This window comes from Artemia sp. Qi Xiang Cuo, chromosome 3 (genome assembly GCF_049724085.1).
Source record: "Artemia sp. Qi Xiang Cuo chromosome 3, ASM4972408v1, whole genome shotgun sequence".
In the NCBI taxonomy this organism is placed as follows: Eukaryota; Metazoa; Arthropoda; class Branchiopoda; order Anostraca; family Artemiidae; genus Artemia; species Artemia sp. Qi Xiang Cuo.
Genome location: NC_142796.1, coordinates 82,464,019 through 82,485,064, shown reverse-complemented (window position 1 = coordinate 82,485,064; position 21,046 = coordinate 82,464,019). Strand labels below are relative to the sequence as shown.

At 35.5% G+C, this 21,046-nt stretch overlaps 1 pseudogene; it reads left to right on the top strand.

Moving 5' to 3' along the window:
* The first annotated feature begins 3,728 nt into the window (after positions 1 to 3,728).
* LOC148954635 (uncharacterized) overlaps positions 3,729 to 21,046 on the top strand; it is a 53,038-nt pseudogene continuing 35,720 nt past the window's right edge.

Sequence of the window (21,046 nt, the reverse complement as noted above, 5' to 3'; positions counted from 1 at the left end):
CTGTCTACAATTACCCAGCGTCTTGATGCAACCTATGCAACCTATTGCAAAATACTTGATAAGAACCCTTTTTAATAGTCGAAAGTGATTGGAGGGCAACTAGCCCCCCTCTCACGCCCACCATTTCGTAGAACGCATTCAATTAAAAATTTTGAGATAGCAATTTTGTTCAACGTAGTTGAAAAGTCCAGAAATTATTTCTTTGAAAATGATAAACCCCCCACAAACCCCAGGGCAAAGGTTCTAAGTTATTCCCTGGGGTCATATAATGTTTCTATAGAAAGCATTGTCGTAGAAACTTCAAAAAGGACTCGTTAAATTGGGAATTGAAAGGGCTAGTGCCCTTTATAATGGTCAAAAGTGATCGGAGGGCAAATGCCCCCCCACCCTCATTCATCATTTCTCCAAACAGTTCCAATAAAAATTTTGATATAGCCATTTTGTCGAACATAGTTGAAGGGTCTAGAAATTATGTATTTGAATATGACACCCCTTCCCCCCACAGCTCTCAGGGCTAAGGTTGTAAGTTATGCCCTGTGGTCATATAAGGTTCTTATAGAAAGAGTTGCCGTATAAATTTCAAAATTATGCTTTAATTGTAGTACAAATATAATTTGTACTTTACTGAAAAAATTTTTTTTAAATGTTTTTATTTTTATAACTTTAACAAATAATAAGTTAATTAAGATTATAAGGAATAAATAGCAGCATATGTATATCAACTGGCAATGCACATTTTTTTTTCAGTAAATTAATTTGATTTTTTTCAGTAAAGTACAACTTGTCTTCTGGCTTTTAGAAAGCATAGGGTTTTAGAACCCTACTCATATTAATTTCTGCTCGTTTTGAGTTTGACTCTGTTATTTATTTTAATTTCTGTTTTGTTTTGGGTTTCATTTATTTATTCATACTGATTTGTGGTAGTTGTATGCTTGGTAGATTATTTGATTCCATTTCTGTTAATGTTGGGTTCAATGGAGTTCTTTGCTTTTTTGAAAAACTTATTTTGTGGAGAAAGTTTTCTTTAATTAATTACAATTACAATAAATAACCAAGTCAAACTCAAAACGAGCAGAAATTAACATGAGTAGGGCTCGCAACCCCTATGCCTTGTCAAGGCCAGAATATAATTTACACTTTATTGAAAAAAAATTCAATGTTTTTATTTTTATAGCTTTAACAAAACAAAACATTATTGTGATTTTAAGAAATAAATATCAGCACATATATACTAAACTGACAATGCACATTCATTTGAATTTTTTTCAGTAAATTGTAAATTATATTCTGGCCTTGAAAAGGCATAGGGGTTGTAAGCCCTCTTCATGTTAATTTCTGCTCGTTTTGAGTTTAACTTGATTATTTATTATAATTTCTATTCATTTTGGGTTTTATTCATTTATTGATGCTGAAATGAATCAAAATAGGATACTGGCTAAAGATAAAGGTGAAAGAAAAAACAAGCCGAAAATTCCGCCCCGGATTTATTGCGAATGGTCGAAAGAACAATGGCTATCTGTACAAGAGGCTTTTCTTAGTGAACCAGTACAAGAGGAAATGAGCCAGTTAAGGTCTGATATGGAATTACCGAAATCAGAATCAGATGAAGTAGTTGAAAGGCTTATGGGAATTGTAAGTAATGTGCTAACACCTATGAAATCAAGAAAACAGAAACAGAAAGATTTTTATGACCAAGAGTGTAAAGAAAGTAGTTCAAACCTGATTATTCTACTCCTTACAGTAAAAAGATTCTTGGGAGAGGAAGAGAAAAAACAATATTGTGCTAACAGAATATAGGCAAGCAAGAAAAAAGCATAAAAAACTAATTAAAAAGAAAAAGAAAGAATACAGATTTCACCAACAGGCAGCTTTATGTAAGAGTTTTAAAGAAAGCAACAGCCAAGAGTTCTGGAATAAGTTAAAAAATATGTCATCCAATAAAAAAAGAAACGATTCCCTGAAAATTCCACCACCGGAAACATGGCCATCTTATTTTCAATAACAACAGAAAGATGCAGAAAAAACGAACAACACACTAGAGGAAAGGATAAAGCAAGCATATTGCGAAAAAGGACCTTTCCCTCTTAGAGAAACAGATTACGCCCTATTTGAACCCATTGCCCCAGAAGAAATCAATGATTCACTGCAAAAAATGAGAGGGGGCTCAGCACCTGGGCCAGACGGAATCCCAGTTAAGATATTTAAATCGATAAGGAATATCATCATCCCCGTGTTAACATCATTGTTTAACCTAGTAATATCTACGACACATTGGCCACTAGCTTGGAAGACCTCACTCGTATTTCCCCTATTTAAAACAGGTAGCCCAGCCGTTCATGAAAACTATAAACCTATAAGTCTTTTAAACAGTGGGGGAAAAATTTTGGAGAAAATTTTGGACAAAGGGCTTGGTAAATGGATGGAGGCGAATAGTATTCTAAATGAAGAACAAGGTGGATTCAGACCGGGATATTCAACAGTGGATCGAGTATTCATTTTAAATGCAATGATACAAAAATATTCTAAAGGAAATAGTAAATTATACGCTGCGCTTATAGACCTACAGAAAGCGTTTGATAACGTAGATAGAATTTTGTTGTTTGAAGCTTTGAGTGAAATTGGATTACCACATCAGTTTATGAATATAATAGCTTCCATGTATTCATGGACTAAAAGTTTTGTGAAAGTTCCGCAACAGGTTGTCTCTTCCTCTTTTCCTGTAAGTAAGGGAGTTTTACAGGGAAGTACTTTATCTCCAAAATTATTTTGTATATTTATTAATGATATAGTGCAATTTTTCCAACGCCAATGGGCACCAACACTTCGTCTTGGAAATTTGAATCTTTCAATGTTGCTTTTTGCAGATGACATAATTTTACTGGCTGATTCTGAGAAAATCTACAATCTCTACTGAATATCCTAGCAGAATATCTGCAGGAAAAGAAACTGAAGGCTAATGTATCGAAAAGCCAAATATTGATATTTAACAAAAAGCAACCAGAGCTACCCCCCCCCAAGTTTTATTTGGAAGGTCAAATTTTAAAAATAGAAGAGAAAGCAACATATTTGGGCTTTACAGTAACTCGAAGTGGTAAATGGACACAATATATATCAGCAACTACGACAAAAGGGAAAAATGCACTTTTCGGTATTTACAGAAGCAACGTTACAACAGGAATAAGCGATCTCAGCCTTCATAAGCATATATTTATCGCAAAAGTTTTAACCATACTGCATTACGGGGCAGAAATTTGGGGCTACCAGACTGCACAAGGATTAGAAACTCTACAACCACAATACTACAGGCATGCATATGGGCTGCATAAAACAACTCACTCTCTAGTATTGAAAGGTGACCTAGCCATCTACAGTTCAAAAATACGAAGAAAGATAAAGATGATCAATTTTTGGCTCAAAATCCTGAATTTACCCGAAGAAAGACTTATTTTTGCTGCTTATATCTTCTCACCGAAAAAAATAAAACCACTTGGACAGCACAGATCAGAAAAATACTACAGGAAACAGGCTTAACAGACGCGTGGAATGGAGGACAGGGACCACTGGACCAAGAAAACTTCATAAAGGAATTCCAAGCAAGATTGCACGACCAGGAAATTCAACTTTGGTGGACAGCTTGAGATAAGTCGACTAGTCTTACTTTGTATAGATATATAAAGCGGATTTATGGACAGGAGACATATTTGAAGCTGGGATTACCTAGTAAGTATATGAAAACGTGGATTCAGCTTCGAACCAATTGTTTACCAATACAAGGAAAAGAAGTTTGGAAAAATAGAGAAGGTCCGGAAACGCAGCGTACTTGTCTAAAATGTGGTGAGATTGGTTTTGGGCTGGGTCATTTCCTCCTGCGATGCCGGCGGCTTTCTCACATAAGGGGAGAAATTTTGAAAGAGGGTAATGATTGGCTACTTCGGAGGATTTTAAGTTCAGATTCACCACAGACAGTAGTAAGTGTGATAAATTTTGCATTGAAAGGTATGAATGTTGATTAAGAGGATAGTGATTTTAGTATGTCTTCATTTTATTTATCCTTTTTCTTTTCTTTTTTGTTTTGTATATGGCTGTAAAAAAGCTTTAACAATACATTATTATTATTATTATTATGCTGTATTTTAACACTTGGTAGATCATTTGATTCTGTTTTTGCTCATTTTTGGTTTAATGGAACTCTACTTTTCTTTGAAAAGATTATTTTGTGGGAAAAGGTTTTTGTTTAACAAAATTCTATTCGCTTTATATTGGCATAGTCTTTTCAGGGAAAAATAAAATAATAGTTTAAATCTTTTTGGTTTTTCTTTAAGAATTTATAGTTTGGCCCGCTATTTGTATGCTGGAGAAACTTTTTCAACAACTTTAACTACATACACTTTTTTAAAGATCTTGATACAAATGGTAGTGTTTCATTTACTTTTATACTTCCTCTAGTTGACCTGGATAAATAAAACTTAATACCATTCTTAAAAATTCTATCTACGCTCTTCGACAGCGTGGATACGCTAACACTCTTTTGATTTACATGAATTTTAAGAGCAGAGGTAGTAATAGAATTACCTCCGAAAATTCGAACTTACTACCCTCAGTTGTTTATGGGATATTGCTGAGAAATCGTATTGGCAACCAGCACACACACAGTGTTTCTTGATTTAATTTTAAAGCAATATTTAGTTTATTAAGCATAATGGGTAAATTTCATAACTGTGAGGGACTAACCTACCCAATCACCCTAGAGATGTAGTTACAAGACAGTTCAGCTATGCTGAACAAAATGGTTGTCTTCAAATTATGATTGACAGTGGTTTGTAAATTATGTCAAAAGAATAGGGCTTATTGCAACCAATCATTTTTTACTCTTAAAAAGTACATTAGAACTTTTAATTTCCAATCAAATTAGCTCCTTTAAAATATCAACGATATTGCTAGCTATTAAAGAGCAGCCCTTTTTATGATATTGATTTAATGCCTTTTCAATACCTGCAGGCATATATTTTTTTTGTTTAATTGAAACTCCTCCTAAACTTCCCCTAAAAGTTTCAGCTTAATGCCCTTAGAGTCTTTAGTAGCTGTAGAAGTAGCATTAAAAGTATACACATAGTGTTTTCTGGCTAATTGAGAATCCACTACATCTTATCCTGAAAGGTCTAACTTAATAATGTAAGCCGTTCTTGTGATAGATAGCCTATATCAAAAGAATCGCCTTATTATATTAATTTCAAACTTATAAGATTCGTTAAGTTTAGTGTTACGCATCAAAAGCTACGAGTCTGAGAAAATCTGCCTGATACTCGAAAAAGGGGGTAAAAACCCCCTGAAAGTCAAGAAATCGTAATGAAAATCACCACATCAGACTCAGCGCATTCGAGAACCGTGATGTACTAGTTTCAAGCTTCCATCGGCAAAAATGTGGAATTTTGTATTTTTTGCCAGAAGAAAGATCACGGATATGTGTTTATTTGTTTGTTTTCCCCAGGGGTAATCGCATCGAAACAATAGTCCTAATATTGACAAACGCCTCATTCAAACGGAAATTACAAGTTTTAGTGCCCTTTTTAAGTGACCAAAATAATTGGAGGGCAACTGGACCCCTCCCACACACCTTTATCCCTAAAATTCATCTCATCAGAATTCTGAAATAGCCATTTTATTCAACAAAGTTGAGAAGCACAAACTATGTCTTTGAGGATAACATAAATCCCACAGCCCCTGGGCAAAGATTTGTGAGTAAGAAAATTTGCCCATTATTTACGTATAGTATTTCTTATTAGGAAGTATACAGACATTTGTCAGGGAGGGGGGATAATTTTCTGCTGGAGAAGTTTCTACGAAGATAATTTTCCGTGGGGAGGAAAGTTCGGGGGGGGGGTGAACTTTCCAAGGGAAATTTTACACTGGGGAAGTTTGCCGAGATTCCTATGCAAAATTCTTTTTATTTGTCTTACTTTCTATTTGCCGACTCAATTTTAAGCGATATTAAGGGGAACTGTCCGTGGGTAATGTTTACCGCGTTGGAATGGTCTAGAGTATCATTCCATAAAATATTACATATTTTATTGGTTTTGGGAAGTAAACAGATACTTTTTCGAATGAAGTAATTTCGGTCTAGGAGCGGTTATTTTATACGGGGAGATATCTATATTGGGTGGTTAGTTTCTGTAGGTGAACTTTCAAGAGGAAATTTTACAAAGGGGGAAACTTTGCAAAAATTAAAATGGAAATTCTGTTTTAATTTTCCGTTTACGGTGAGCCAAATTCAAACATGCATTAGTTAAAAAACATTCAGAAATTAAATAACATTTTTAACTGAAAGTAAGGAATTACATAACAACTTTAAAAGAACAGAAATTATTCTGTATTTGAAAGGGGGCTGTCCCCTCCTTAACACCTGGCTCTTTACGCTAAAGTTTGACTCTGTCACAGCTCTACTTTTAAAGTAATAAAGAACTTTAGCGTAAAGAGCGAGGGGTTGAGGAGGGGACAGCCCCTTTCATATACGGAATAATTTCTGTTCGTTTTAAGAATTAACGTCGCTCCTTACTTTCAGTTAAAAAAAAATTATATTTAATTGGTATACAGAGCGAAAATTCGCAGGCAGTTTGAACAAAGCAAACAAGGAAAAGGAAACAAAACTTAAGATTGCAAAGTGCCTTCATAAATTAGAACTCTTATCTTACGTTTTGAGTTTTTTAGACACTAAGTCAAGACATGTCATTGTGAATAGTAGATAAAACTAATAGGATTGCATAAAATAGACTTTGTAAGGCTAATATTGACTTAGAAGTTAGTAATCAATTTTAAGTTTTTGTTTTTCGAAATGAGATGCATGGAGGTGTTATCTGTCAGACTCGGATAAAGGCCAGACGGAAAGGACCATAAGCTTATAATATTTGATTAAAATTACATTTGGAATGAATTATGCATGAACAATTATTTCTGAAGTTTTTGAAGTGGAGTAAGTTTGAATAATAACGAAAGCCACACCGCCTTTCCATAATAAATATAACCACAGGGAAAATAATATGGAATTTTTCTAAAATAGTGATTTTTTTTAAATAAAAAAAAAGAATTAAAATTTTTTTAATTGTTTGAATATCTTAACTGATTTGTGGATATTAAAAAATATTTAATTTAAAATGCATCGAAGTACTGAAATATATAAAATAATAGATAAAAAATACTAAGTAAGTCATTATAAAATCCTGAAGAACATTTACTGATTAATTTCTTGTATGAATTTTCTGTTGTTTTACATGTTGTTGTTTTTCTGAAATAAGTTCTGAGACAACGATTGCTAAGCACAACGATAAAGGACTGTAACTTTTTTCGGCACCGATTTGCCAGATCGGCATCGAATTGCAAAGAAAGCGGCAGTGATTCGAACTTGAAATGTTTTCTAGTTTTCGGTGCTGATTTATAAAAACGGCCCTAACTTCATCGTAATCATCAAAAAATGAAAGGAGAAAACAAAGCGAAATATATCAAACATGAAACAAAGTCAGCCAGAGATGTTTCTGATGAAATACCCAGCTACTGAGCTCCTACAAGGCAATATTTTTCCCCACTATCGTTGCCCACTGAGTTGCTGAAGTCGGTGCCAATTTGAGTTTGAAAATTTTTGGGTTTTCTGTGCCGATTTACAAAAACAGTGCCGAATTTTATCGTGATCATCAAAGAAAATAAATCCTCAATAATTTCTTTCTCTTAGACAGGTAAATCCAAAAAAAAAATCATGTTAAGAATAATGAAATGTTTAGTAATTAAGATTCATAACGTTCAAGACCTTCATAATTTAAAAATGAAAGAGTTTAAAATGTACCGTATTTAAATTTTTTTTAATGAAACAAAACTTAAAAAGAATGAAAATTCTAATTATAAAAGAACTAAACTTTTTTTTAATAATAAAGGAAATAAACAAAAAGTTGAAATAAATCATGTAACTATTGATAACCTGGAGTTGATTAATGGCGTCCATGACGCCATTAACCCAAAACCATTTTGGTTTTGAAAATATCACCCAAAGGGTATTGTTTTAGTACCGCTATTGTTTGCCCACTGAGCTGCTGAAATCGGTGCCCAAAAAAGCTAGATGTATCGGGCCCTTTAAGAGAAAATGTAAGACCACTTAAAAAACGTATATAGTACACTAAAAAGGCGATTTTTTCGGCCGTATTTTTTGCTTACCCTCTGGTCAAAAAGCAGTTTAGCTTTGAGACCTTGGCCAAATTACTTGCGCTTTATTCATATTTCACATATTTGTATACTCCTATCCTCATACAAAAATAAAAAACATATCAAAACACTCTTGACGGCGATATAAGGAGCCATTCGGCCCAATAATAGCCAAAGCTGGAAACAACGTAATTTTTACAGCAATTGACGCATCAAAGTAATTGGCTTGTTAGATTGACTCCAAATATATAAAGTTTATTAAGTTCAATGCTGCTTATCAAAACTAAGTCTGTGAAAAATCCACCTGATTTTCGAAGAAGGGGAGAAACACCCCTTAACAATCAAGTGATATTGATAAAAATCAGATTCAGCATGTCATATATATATATATATATATATATATATATATATATATATATATATATATATATATATATATATATATATATATATATATATATATATATATATATATATATATATATATATATATATATATATATATATATATATATATATATATATATATATATATATATATATATATATATATATATATATATATATATATATATATATTATATATATATATATATATATATATATATATATATATCCACGCCCCCCCCCCCCCCACGCCCATCCTTCCCCCAAACACATCCAATCAAAACTTTGAGATGGCCATTTTGTTCAGCGTGGCAGAGAAGATATGTTTAAAGGAGGGCATTCCCCCACTGCCCTCAGGGCAAGGGTTTTAAGTTATGCCCTGGGAGCATATAAGGTTTTTATAGAAGGCGTTGTCGTAGAAACTTCAAAAAAGGCTTATTCGATTGGAATTTCAAAGGGATAGTGCCCTTTTTAATAGTCGAAAGTGATTGGAGGGCAACTAGCCCCCCAACACCCATCATTTCCCCAATCACATCCAATAAAAATTTTGAGATAGCCATTTTGTTCAAATCAGGGCATACTATTTATTAATTTGATCGATTCTACCTACCTTGAAAGTTTTAAGGCAATCAGAGAAAAACAATGTCTAACCTATCTTTGCGTTTCAAGAATTTATACGAACCATGTTTATATATATATATATATATATATATATATATATATATATATATATATATATATATATATATATATATATATATATATATATATATATATATATATATATATATATATATATATATATATATATATATATATATATATATATATATATATATATATATATATATATATATATCTCGGTGAGAGTGAAATCCCCACTGTTTTTTGGGATCCTGAAAGGTGTACCGATCGAATACGATGAGAATCAAGTAAAATCTCTTGTACTAAATTGCGTGGAAGTTTCACAGTGCGGAAAGTCCCGAGTGTTCAAGGTCTACTTTGAGTCAAAACAAAACCTGGATCAGTTTTTAAAAGTTTCCGTGAAAGTTGGCTACGAAAAAGTTTCTGCACAAGCATTTGTATATCTCCCAAAGCGTTGTTTCTCATGTCATAAGACTGGCATCTGGCCTCGAAGTGCTCCAATCGGGCCCTCTGCTCTTGCTGCGGATCATGCGATCACAACTCTAACAGTGCCTCTCCGTGTTCGGAAAAAATGTTCTGTCTAGAATATAAAGTTGCCGGCCATACTTGTTACAGTCTAAAGTGTCCTAATAACAACAGTCAACTAGCAAAGCCCATGGTATGACATGGATGTGCCTACTACTACGCAAGCTGTACTTTCGTGGAATATTAATGGTGGACTTTTAGTAAAGATTCCTGTGATAAAAGGTTGGCTTTCGAATTGTGACGTATTGTGCTTGCAAGAGCATTTCTTGACGAGTCACAGTTTAGGCCTTCTGAAAATTGACAATAGTTTTACTAGCTATTCGATGCCCGCTAAACGATCCGCTTCTAGTGGCCGCCCCTCGGGTGGTATTGCGATGCTTGTTAGGACCTCGTGCCGGTCGAGTATTTTTGATTCATGTGATTTTTTTCTTGCTGTCCGTGTAAAAGAGTATGTTATTGTAAACGTCTATCTCCTAACAGATTATCGTACTGACCAATCGGAATTTTTATTTACTTCTGCGTGTGAGAAACTAGGGTCTAACCTTTCAAAGATTTGCCTGTTAGGTAAGTGTTGTATTATTATAGGAGATTTTAACTGTAATTTAACTGACGCCTCATTATTGCGTAATTCTATTTTGTCTTTTATTTTTGACAATTGGCTTAAGAAATTCCCGAAATATCTTAATTACGTCTAAACAAATCGTTTAAGTTACGTGTAAAACCTTGACAATCCTGTTTCTTCTATAGATCTCAAAATGTCACCTGTTAAAGTCATTACTGATTAACAACTATCATATCACCTTCCAATATCTGCATCTATTTATTGTTCCTCTGCTCAGTCTACTCCCACTACACAACCACATCAGCCCCACGCCCAATTTTACAGGGATTGGGAAAATATCCAAGATGACCTTTTTGCTGCAGTAACTAATTCTGTCCTTCATAAAATTCATGCTCCGTTCCAGCTCCTCATGGAAAATCCGCAAGTTGATGCAAATGAAATACGGATGTTGCTAGATATCTATCTTGCACAAATTTGCCATGCTCTGCTATGCGCAGAAAAAGCCAGTTTACCTGTTAAACGTATACATCGGGGTGTCACAAAGCACTGGCCCAGTAATCCGAGCCTAGTTGAAGCTTGGAGAAAATCTAAATTTTGGTACCATTTGTGGCTCAAGTGCGACCGTCCTCACTCTGGCTGGGTTTCTAACATTTGTCTTTCTACCAAAACAAAGTTTGCAAGAGAACTATGTATCCACATGAACCAGATAGTTGAAGAGACATCCCAGCAAGCTTTTCTGTCCCAACCTTCCTTCTGGAGAAATGCAACAAGAGATCCTCCAAGGGCCCGCCTATCTACTCAAGTTATTCCTGATTCCGAATGGAATTCATACTTCTCTGCTGAATTCTCCCCACCAGATGCCACCCTACAGTCCGAATATGAAGATAAGCTTGATAAATTTCTGTCTTGGTGTCCAACCGATAATTTTATTGTTTCAGCTGATTCTGTACTGCGAGCAATCCAACGCCTAAAGCGTAAGAAATCTTCTGGCATCGATAAAGTGAGCGCTCTTCATATTCTGCATGGAAGCGATCCGCTGGTAAACTATATTGCTCGTTTGATGCAGATGATTGCTACCCAAGGAGTTGTACCTTCTTCTTTCTCAATTGAAGATCTCACACCAATTCCAAAGAAAGGTAAACTCGCTACCCAGTGCTCGTCCTTCTGCCCTGTAACAGTGGCTACTACCTTCTGTAAGCTTTTTGAATTTCTGTTCATTGACCAACTGAACGCAAAATGCTATGTTCCACCTAACCAATTTGGATTCCAGCCACGTCTCGGTTATGCCCATGCTTTGTCGGTTGTCGCAAACGCATTGATCGATGCTGATGCACAAGGTGAAACTCTTGTGTTGGGTGGGCATGACGCTCGTAAGGCGTTCGACTCTCTCATTCACATTACTATGCTACTCCGTACAGCAAAATATGGAGTGAGCATTTCATAGATCAGAGCCCTTTAAGAAATCTATTTTTGCCTTAAAGTTTATCTAATACTTCACCTATTAGCTACAGTTGGCGGCTCTCAAGTATACGCACCAACTCCTAATATTTTTGTCAATGTTGAAAAAGGTACCCGTCAAGGTGATGTTTCTTCCCCTTCACTCTTCAATAATAGAGTTCTTGATGCACAGTCAGCTGTTCCCACATCATTCATCTTTGTCTGTCTTGACTTATCTCTCGTATATTATGCAGACGACATTCTGAATGTGAGCCGCATTATCCAGCGCATAAGCGAGACTTTCGCAACGCTACAATCTGAGTATGCGAAACTAGGTCTTCAGTTCAATGCTGAAAAGTCCGAAGTTGTATCCTTCAATTGGAAGCAAGCGTCACCTAGGGATATTCCTCTCGGAAATAGTAGGATTAAGCCAGTAGATCATATCACCTACCTCGGTCTTCCCATTGGTTCGTCAGTAATGCAACACGCGAAAACTATTAATTGCTCACATTGAGCGTAGAGTTGGGTTATCATATGCTTCTTTTGTAACTAATAAGTTACGGTTCAACCGCCATCTTCTCTCGAAACTTTTTAACTCTGTCGCTCTACCACATTATTTGTACACAAATTCTGCTCACAAATTCTGACAAGTCAAAAATTCGTTCAGTTTTCTTCCGGTTCGCAAAATATCTTTTACGTTTTCCCCCTTGGACGCGCAATTCTTATCTGATTAGAAAATTCAGCATTGCTGACCCCATTATAGCCGTGTAAAAGAAAATTCCTGGTTATAATTCCGTTTTAATGAATTTGAATCAACCCTGTTCGTCATTTTTAACCCATTTTTTAATTTGTTTTTTTTGTTGTTTTTTTTTTTTTTTTTTTTTCGCGCTTAGTGTAATTAGTGTTTGTTTTTTTTTTTTTTTTTTTTTTTTTTTTTTTTTTTTTTTTACCAATTACGGCTTGATGCAATGATGTTCATATTATTTATGTTTGTTCAGTATGTAGGAGCCTAAAAAAAGAAAGAAAAGAAACATGTCGCGTACCTACAGAGCAATGTATAATTGTGTTTTTCTTTCTCGTTTTGTGTAATTTGTTCTAAGTGCTGATTTAGATCTTAGCTCCAGCGTTCGTCAATACAAACCACATGTATAAATCCTAAGTTTATGTGTACTGTTTTTTTGTTGTTGTTTTGCTTATTGCTCCGTCTTTTCCATTTCTGTATGACGGGTTTTCCAAAAAAATAATAATATATATATATATATATATATATATATATATATATATATATATATATATATATATATATATATATATATATATATATATATATATATATATATATATATATATATATATATATATAGAAAACCTATAGACGTCTACATCCAGTCTAAGAAATAGCGTCTCTGTGTTCCTTGCTCCAAAAACCGTTACCTAATATCAGTTAGTAACTTCTAACTAAATATTGACTTTATGAAATCTATCTTGCGCAATTCCATTAGTTTTATCTTGCTCTACTTATAATATATTGTAGTTAGTATCTCAAAAAGCTTAAAATCTAGGATATGGTTCTTTATTTGTGAAGGCACTTCGTAATTTTAGAATTTGTTAATTCTTCTAGCTACTACTCAGTTTATGGCAGGTGTGCCGCCCATTGAGAATTTCCAAAGATCTTAATATTTCATTCTTGTACGTGGGATCTATAAATTTAACAGCATTCTTAGAAAAAAAAAACATACCAAACGTATATATGATTGGGTACTGTTCTGTTATAGTGCCTATGTTGTGTTCTTCATCTATGTAGAACCTGTTTCTCTGACAAATCCTAATGAAACACCACAAATTGTGAAGAAAATATAATACTTTAGAAACTTTACAATACTTTAGAAACAATTTGGGTTATATATTTGCATATTACGGGGTGTGGGTGTAAGGTATAGTGGGTCTGCACGCAAAATGTCTTTATTCTACATCTGTATTACATGTAATAATAATAATAATAATAATAATTTATTATAAGCCAAAAAACAGGCCATACAGAATAGTATTCTTAATTACACTCCACAAGAAATATAACATAAATATCAAGTTTCACTCATTGATGTCAACGGTTAATTTACATATTTACATAACTGCCTGATTGTCCTTTTTACAGTCGTTTTAAGGACATTTGTATGTCTTGAAAACGTTTTATATGTACAATTATTCAACATGTTATGAAGTAAGAATTGTTTTTTAACATTACGCAGTCCAAATTATTTGTCTCCCCCCCCCCCAAACTTGCAAATATATAGCCCAAATTATACATTTCTCATCTATTCTGTAACGCTAAGCTGAAAGAAACTAACGAAGAAACCGGCTTAATGGAGGTCAATGGATGAAGAACTTAACATAGGCACTATAACAAAACATTACCCATGATTATTATTTAATATTTTAGGACATTTTAACCTTGTAACTATCTCCAAGTGAATCTTAAGAAATTGTTAAACTTGGAATTATTTAACATTCGTTTTTCACAATCCCAGAATTTATGTAAATTATCCTTGTGATATTATTATATTTTAGTGGCACCAGGAGGTTATCAGTAATTTTTTCAAAAGAATCAAGGGAAAAAATAAAGATTAAGGACTTGAAAACTCAGAATTGATGTAATGAAAGTGAAGGACAAATTAATATGCGGTTAAAAAATATGTCATAAGGTTATAAGATATGCCACAGCGAGAAAAAAGGAATATGCGGTTAGAAGACAACCGGCAACGAGAATTACAAGTGATATCGAGAAAGCGAGAATAAGAACGTGTCAAAAATGAAGAAAATAATGAAGAATTATGCTACTACTACAGGGCAAGTGACATCGAGAATAAGAAACAGTCAAAAATGAAAAATGAAGAAGAAAGGAATATTACGTTAGAAGAACAACTCCATCATAATCCTCAATACCAACAGAATGTGGTGCAAAACCCAGAACAAGCCCACTAGGTGCCTTAAACTGCGTAGCTATTAGTTACAAGTCATTGGGACCGTTCAAGGTTATATGTATTCCCTTTGGAGCCCTCCATTTCCCTGAGGAAAGAGTAGCAAACAAAGGTGATTCATTTGGAGGTTGTTATTTACAAGGCCAATCAATATGTACAAGCCTGCCGCATGCCAAGTCTCGGGTCCCGGCCTAGAAATCGGCTACATTGTTCTCTTTATTAAAACTGGCATATTGATATATCTGGTCTCAAAAACCATCTAAAAATTTCGCAAATTTAAGGAGGAATTTGTATTTTTTCCGAGGGTTGTTTATCGAACCTATGGTTATGCCATAGCATCAAGAAGAGGCTGCAGTTATCAAGAAGAGGCTCAAGACCATGACATTAAGAAGAGGCTTACTTTGTCTAAGAGTAGAAGACAATGATATGGGAATTAATAATTGATGACAATGGGAATTAATATATACAAGCTTGCCGCGTAGCCGTGCCAGGACCTGGCCTTGGTATCGGCAACATAAGTTGTTTTTCATAAAACTGGCATATTGATAGTTCCACCTAGGTTCATTTAACCGTTATGCAATTAAGTTCACTTAGCATAGTGCACGCCCTGCTAAATGAACTGTTTCAACCTAGGTTCATTTAAGTTCACTTACCATCGCGCACGCCATGCTAGGTGAGCTTAAATGAACCTAGGTTGAAAGCAATCTACCCCGGGTGTGGCAGTTTTGTTGCAGGTACCCGGGACAGCTGTAGGACGGCTGCATGTACCCTGGGGTGCGGCAGTTTGTGTGCAGGTACCAGGAATTAGTTATAGGTTGGCTGCGGGTACCCAAACTATGGTAAGTGATACTTTCACTGATCAAGGTGATGGCACTTTTATTGGTCAAGTGTCATTTCATTGTCTCTGCCTATGTGTCTGACCGAATTTTTACCTGTTTCTGTGCCTGTCTTTGTGTGTTTGTGTGTCTGATTCTGTGTCTTTGTGTGTGTTTTTTTTTTATCTCGCTATCTCTCTCCGTGCCTGTGTGTCCTACTGTGTGTTTGAATGTCTCTGTGTCTAACTTTGTGTGTTTGTGTGACTGGTTCTGTGTCTTTGTGTGTGTTTTTTTTTATCTCTCTCTCTCTCTCTTTCTCTCTCTCTCTCTTCGTCCCTCTCTCTCTCTCTCTCTCTGTCTGACTGTGAGTTTGTCTATATTTGTGTCTGTCTTTGTGTGTTTGTGTATCTGACCCTGTGTGTTTGTATGTGTTTCTTGTTTTTTTCTCTTCGTGCCTGTGTGTCTGACTGTGTGTTTGTCTGTCTCATTGTCTGTCTTTGTGTATTTGTGTGTCTAGCTCTGTGGGATTGTGTGTGTTTTTTGTTTGCCTGTACCTGTGTCTGTCTTTGTGTGTTTGTGTGTCTTACTCTGTGTGTTTGTGTGCGTGTTTTTTTGTCTTTCTCTCTCCGTGACTGTGTGTCTGACTGTGTGTTTGTCTGTCTCCTTGTCTGTCTGTGCGTGTTTGTGTGTCTTCCTTTGTGTGTGTCTTTTCTCTCTCTCTCTCTCTCTCTCTCTCTCTCTCTCTCTCTCTCTCTCTCTCTCTCTCTCTCTCTCTCTCTCTCTCTCTCTCTCTCTGTATCTGACTCTGTGTCTTCGTGTGTGCTTTTGCCTCTGTGTATGTCTTTGTGTGTTCGCGTGTCTGACTCTGTGTATTTGTGTGTGTGTGTTTTTTTGTGTCTGTCTCTGTGCCTGTGCGTCTGTCTCTTTGTTTTTTTCTTTTTTTTGTCTCTGTGTCTGTGTTTGTATGTTTCTGCGTCTGCCTCTGTGTGTTTTGTATGGGTTTTAGTCTCTCTGTCTCTCTGTGCCTATATGTCTCACTCTGTTTGTGTGTGTGTGTGTTTTTTTGTTTCTTTGTCAGTACTTGTTTATGTGTGTCCGACTCTGTGCGTGGGCGTGAATCCGCTTTTATATTGGTATTTTTGTAGGAAAATGTCTTAAAATACTTGAGGAATGAAAATGTATACCACAAGGCATCCACGTATTGTCGCGATTGGGTGTAAAGTGTGTTGATGCTTGAAAATCTAAGACAATACGAAAATCAACGCTTCCACAAGCCAATGGAGTTAAAAAATTAGTTTTATCAAGAAAATATCTCAAAAGATTTAGGAATTATGTGTGCCAGAGAGTGCAACGAGCCAGCTAGAGAGCGTCAAGGAGTGGGAATTGCCATAGAGTGTCAGTGTTTTGTTCATTTTGGGTTTCATTTATTTATAGATGCTGAATTAGGGTAGTTTCACGCTTGGTAGGTTATTTGGTTTATTTTTGCTCATTTTTGGTTTAATGGAGTTCTTTACTTTTCTTTGAAAAACTTATTTTGTGAAAAAAGTTTTTTTTAAATAATTTCTGTTCGTTTTATCTTGACATAGTCTTTTCAGGGAAAAACAAAATAATTCTTTAAGTCTTTTTGTTTTTTTAATACTTTATAGTTTGGCCTGCAATTTGTATGCTAGAGAAAAAATTTCAGTAATTTTTGACAGCATACACCCTTTTAAAAATCTGGACACAAATAGTAGTGTAAAATTTAGTTTCATACCTTCTCTAGTTGACCAGAAATACAAACTTGATACCATTCGCAAAAAAAATTTTGTTTACCTTCTTTGATAGCTGGGATACACTTGCGCTATTTTGATTTGGTTATATTTTAAGAGCAGAAGTAGCCCCAAAAGTTTGAACATAACACCCTCAGTCGTTCTTGAGATACTGCTGAGATGCCTTATTGGGAATTAGCATTAACACAGTGCAATTTGATTTAATGTTAAGACAACATTTAGTTTTTAAACGTAATTGGCAAATTGGAGGGTGGGCGTGGAAGGGGGACTAGTTGCCCTCCAATCACTTCCGACTATTATAAAAGGAACTAGCCCTTTGAATTTCCAATCGAACGAGCCTTTTTTGAAGTTTCTACGAGAACGCTTTCTATAAAAACCTTATATGCCTCCCGGGCATAACTTACAACCCTTACCCTGAGGGCTGTGGGGGAGGGTTCTCCTCAAAAACATTTTTTTCTATCTGGAAATCAACTACTTTGAAAATTACTATCTTATGGCTGTCTCAAAATTTTGATTGGATGTGTTTGGGGAAATTTTGGGCGTGGAAAGGGTTTTAGTTGCCTTCCAATCACTTTCGACTATTAAGAAGGGCACAAGATACTCCAATTTCCAATCGATTGAGCCCTTTTCGAAGTTTCTACGACAATCCTTCAATACGAAATGTCCTGGTCTAAGACCGAGAAACCAAAAAAAATGATACATTGTGCCAACATCGTTCTTTATTTAGGCAGCACTATTGCACTCTCTATGATAATTTGTGTCAGAGAGTGGCACAGGACATCGACAGAGTATCACTGACTAGGAATTACCATAGAGTATCACGATCTCATAATGAAATGGTATATTCCCACTGTTCAAATAAAAAACATCTATCAGTATAATCAAACGTTAGAAAACGTTTAAGTGGTGATGACAGGTGCCACAGGGTAACACAGTTCAGCCATTTTGTGCCACACTTGCGTGATTTGTCATGAGTCATCAGGAGAAACGCTATTGGGAATTTTCCTTTAAGTTTCAACAATGGATTTTAGTGTACAGGGTTTGTGCGATTGTTTATTGTAGAAAAATGTTTGAAAATGCCTTAGGAATGATAATGTGTGTCAGAGGGTGCCACGAGCCAGCCACAGAGAGTCACAGGGTGGCAATTGCCACAGAGTATCACGATCTGATAATGAAATGGTTTGTTCCCACTGTTCAAATAAAAAAATATCTGTCAGGGTATCCAAACGTCAGAAAACGCCTAAGTGATGATAGTGGGTACAACAGGGTGCCATCATACAGCCAAATTAAGCCACGCTGGCGTGAGTTGCTACAAATCATCAAAAGAAACGCTATTCGGAATTTCTCTTTAAGTTTAAACGATTGATTTTATTGTATACGGTTTTTGTGGTTATTTCTTGTAGAAAAATGGTTGAAAATGCCTGTTGAATGATAGTATGTGCCAAAGGTGCCACGGGCCAGGAACAGAGTGTCACTTAATGGGAATTACCATAGAGTACCAAAATCTAATAATGAAATGATATGTTCCCACTGTTCAAATAAAAAAAAATACCTATCGGGACATTCAAACGTCAGAAAACGCTAAAGTGAAGATGACGGGTGCCTTGGGTTTCTCGCTGAAATAGGAGTCAGTAACGCGAATTCAATGCCCTTCGTCAAGTGCTATCGTTTGAATGGAAATAAACCATCAGGCTCTAATACTAGGGCAACATCTAGGTCTGCAGCAAAATCCAGGCCAGTGTTCGTGACCTTGGCTAATTTAGCAGATAAAGACACTATTATGAGAATTTGTGGTAAACTGAAAGGATCAGGAAAAAGTATCACTTCAGATCTCCCGCGTGAATTGGCCCGCCGTAGAAAAGAACTGCTATCTTTCAGCTACAACCTGCGTACGTCATCTGATACTTTTACAAAAGTTAATGATACCCGAGTGATAACAAAAGGGATTAGTGTATGGATAGAAACGAAAAAGTCTTCTAAGAGTAAGACTTGGTTGTGAATAGAGGACTCGTGTTTCGATCCCCTTAAAGTATCTAGTTATACAGTCTCTGTGGCTCCCTCCCCCGCTGTGTCAATTGGAGCTGATAAGTAATTGGTGGTATTCGTTCATTCTTTAGTTATTTGTTTGATATTGTTAGTGTTTTGTTGGTTTGTTTTCGTGATTTAACATATGTAAATTTTTCTCTTGACTTGCGAGATTTGGTTATGTTTTCGTTGTTTTCATTTTGCATACAGGTTTTTATCTTATCTAAGCTCTCTGTTGTTGGCCTTCATTTTTTGTGTTTCAGTTTCATTTGTCTCAAAAAATGAGTTCATCGTTCTGTTTGTCTAGTTGCTGTCCACATGTCATTGTTATGGAGATACCAATCTGGATGGTGAGGGGCGCGTGATGGATCATAGTTTGTAAGTATTTTGAATTTGTCTGACTCTAGTTCGGGTGACATCTCCTCCTTCGGTGAGCGACTACTTCAGTTCGAAAATAACCCAATAGATGTTCTTTGTTTGATTAATAATTCAGTAGGTCAGTCTTATAAATCACCATCAAATCCCCATTTTTCAGTTAGTAGTAAGTATGCAAGGGATTTAGATCGAGTATCCAAACGAGATGGTAGTTTCTCTGTGCTTCAGCATAATGTACAGGGTCTTTGTTCTTCGTTTCATGAGTTGAAAAAATAGTGCGTAGTGGCCACCCTGATTTTATTGGTCTTTGTGTGACTTTCCTTGATTCGAAAATTGAATCTCTATTGCATCTCTGTGGGTACAAGATGGAATATTTGAATCTAAATAGGATGGCTAGAGGTGGCCTTGCTGTTTATGTTTCGAAATGTCTTCGTACTCTGTTAGACCTGACCTGTCAAGAAATGAATAAGGAATTTTTGAATCCATATTTATTGAGATTAAAACCCAAGCTAAAAATTTGATTGTTGGTAATATATGCCGGTCTCCTAATGGGTCTGTTCCCTTTTTTCTTTCAGATTCTTGATGAGGTTTTGGAAACAATCCAACTTCATTCATATGAACTTGTCATTGTTGGTGACTTCAACCTTAATTTGTGTGACCGGAGGTTATCCTCGTCATTGCTAATTCTTTCAACAATGCTCGCTTGTGGAACATTACCTTCTGCATGGATTCCAACTCGCATTACTAACACTACTGCTTCTTTGCTTGATAATATTTTTTCATCGTTGACCTTGGTGCAAAATTCTATATTGACGAGGGATATCTCAGACCATTTTCTTGTTTTTTCCACGTATGATTTTCCGATTCATTGCCTAGGAGGAGCCAAGGAGCTGTTGTTTCCTCTCTAAAATGTATTGACCAGTTTTTGTATCTTCTTAGGTCACGGTTGGAGGGTTGTTTGTGGAGTATTTCTGAAAATGAATCTGATATGGACTCTTTGTTTAGTTTTTTTTATGATTCTTTGAAAGAAGTTACCTTGGATACATGTGATGCGCCCCAGTTGAATCCGGCATCGGAAAGAACAACCCCCTTGAATCCTTGGATGACTCCGGGACTCCTAAAAATTTGGAGGAAAAAAAATAATCTTTGGAAGGCTTACAGGTCCTCTAAGCCATCTTCTCGTGATTTTCGACTTCAACTTTTCAAAGCGTGTAGAAGAGTTTACAATCCGCTTTGCCGAACGGCCAAATCTTTGTTTTATTACATAAAATTCTCTGCGTGTGGTAAACACATTAAGAAGACATGGCAAGTAATCAATTATGTTATCAGGCCATCTTCTCCGCC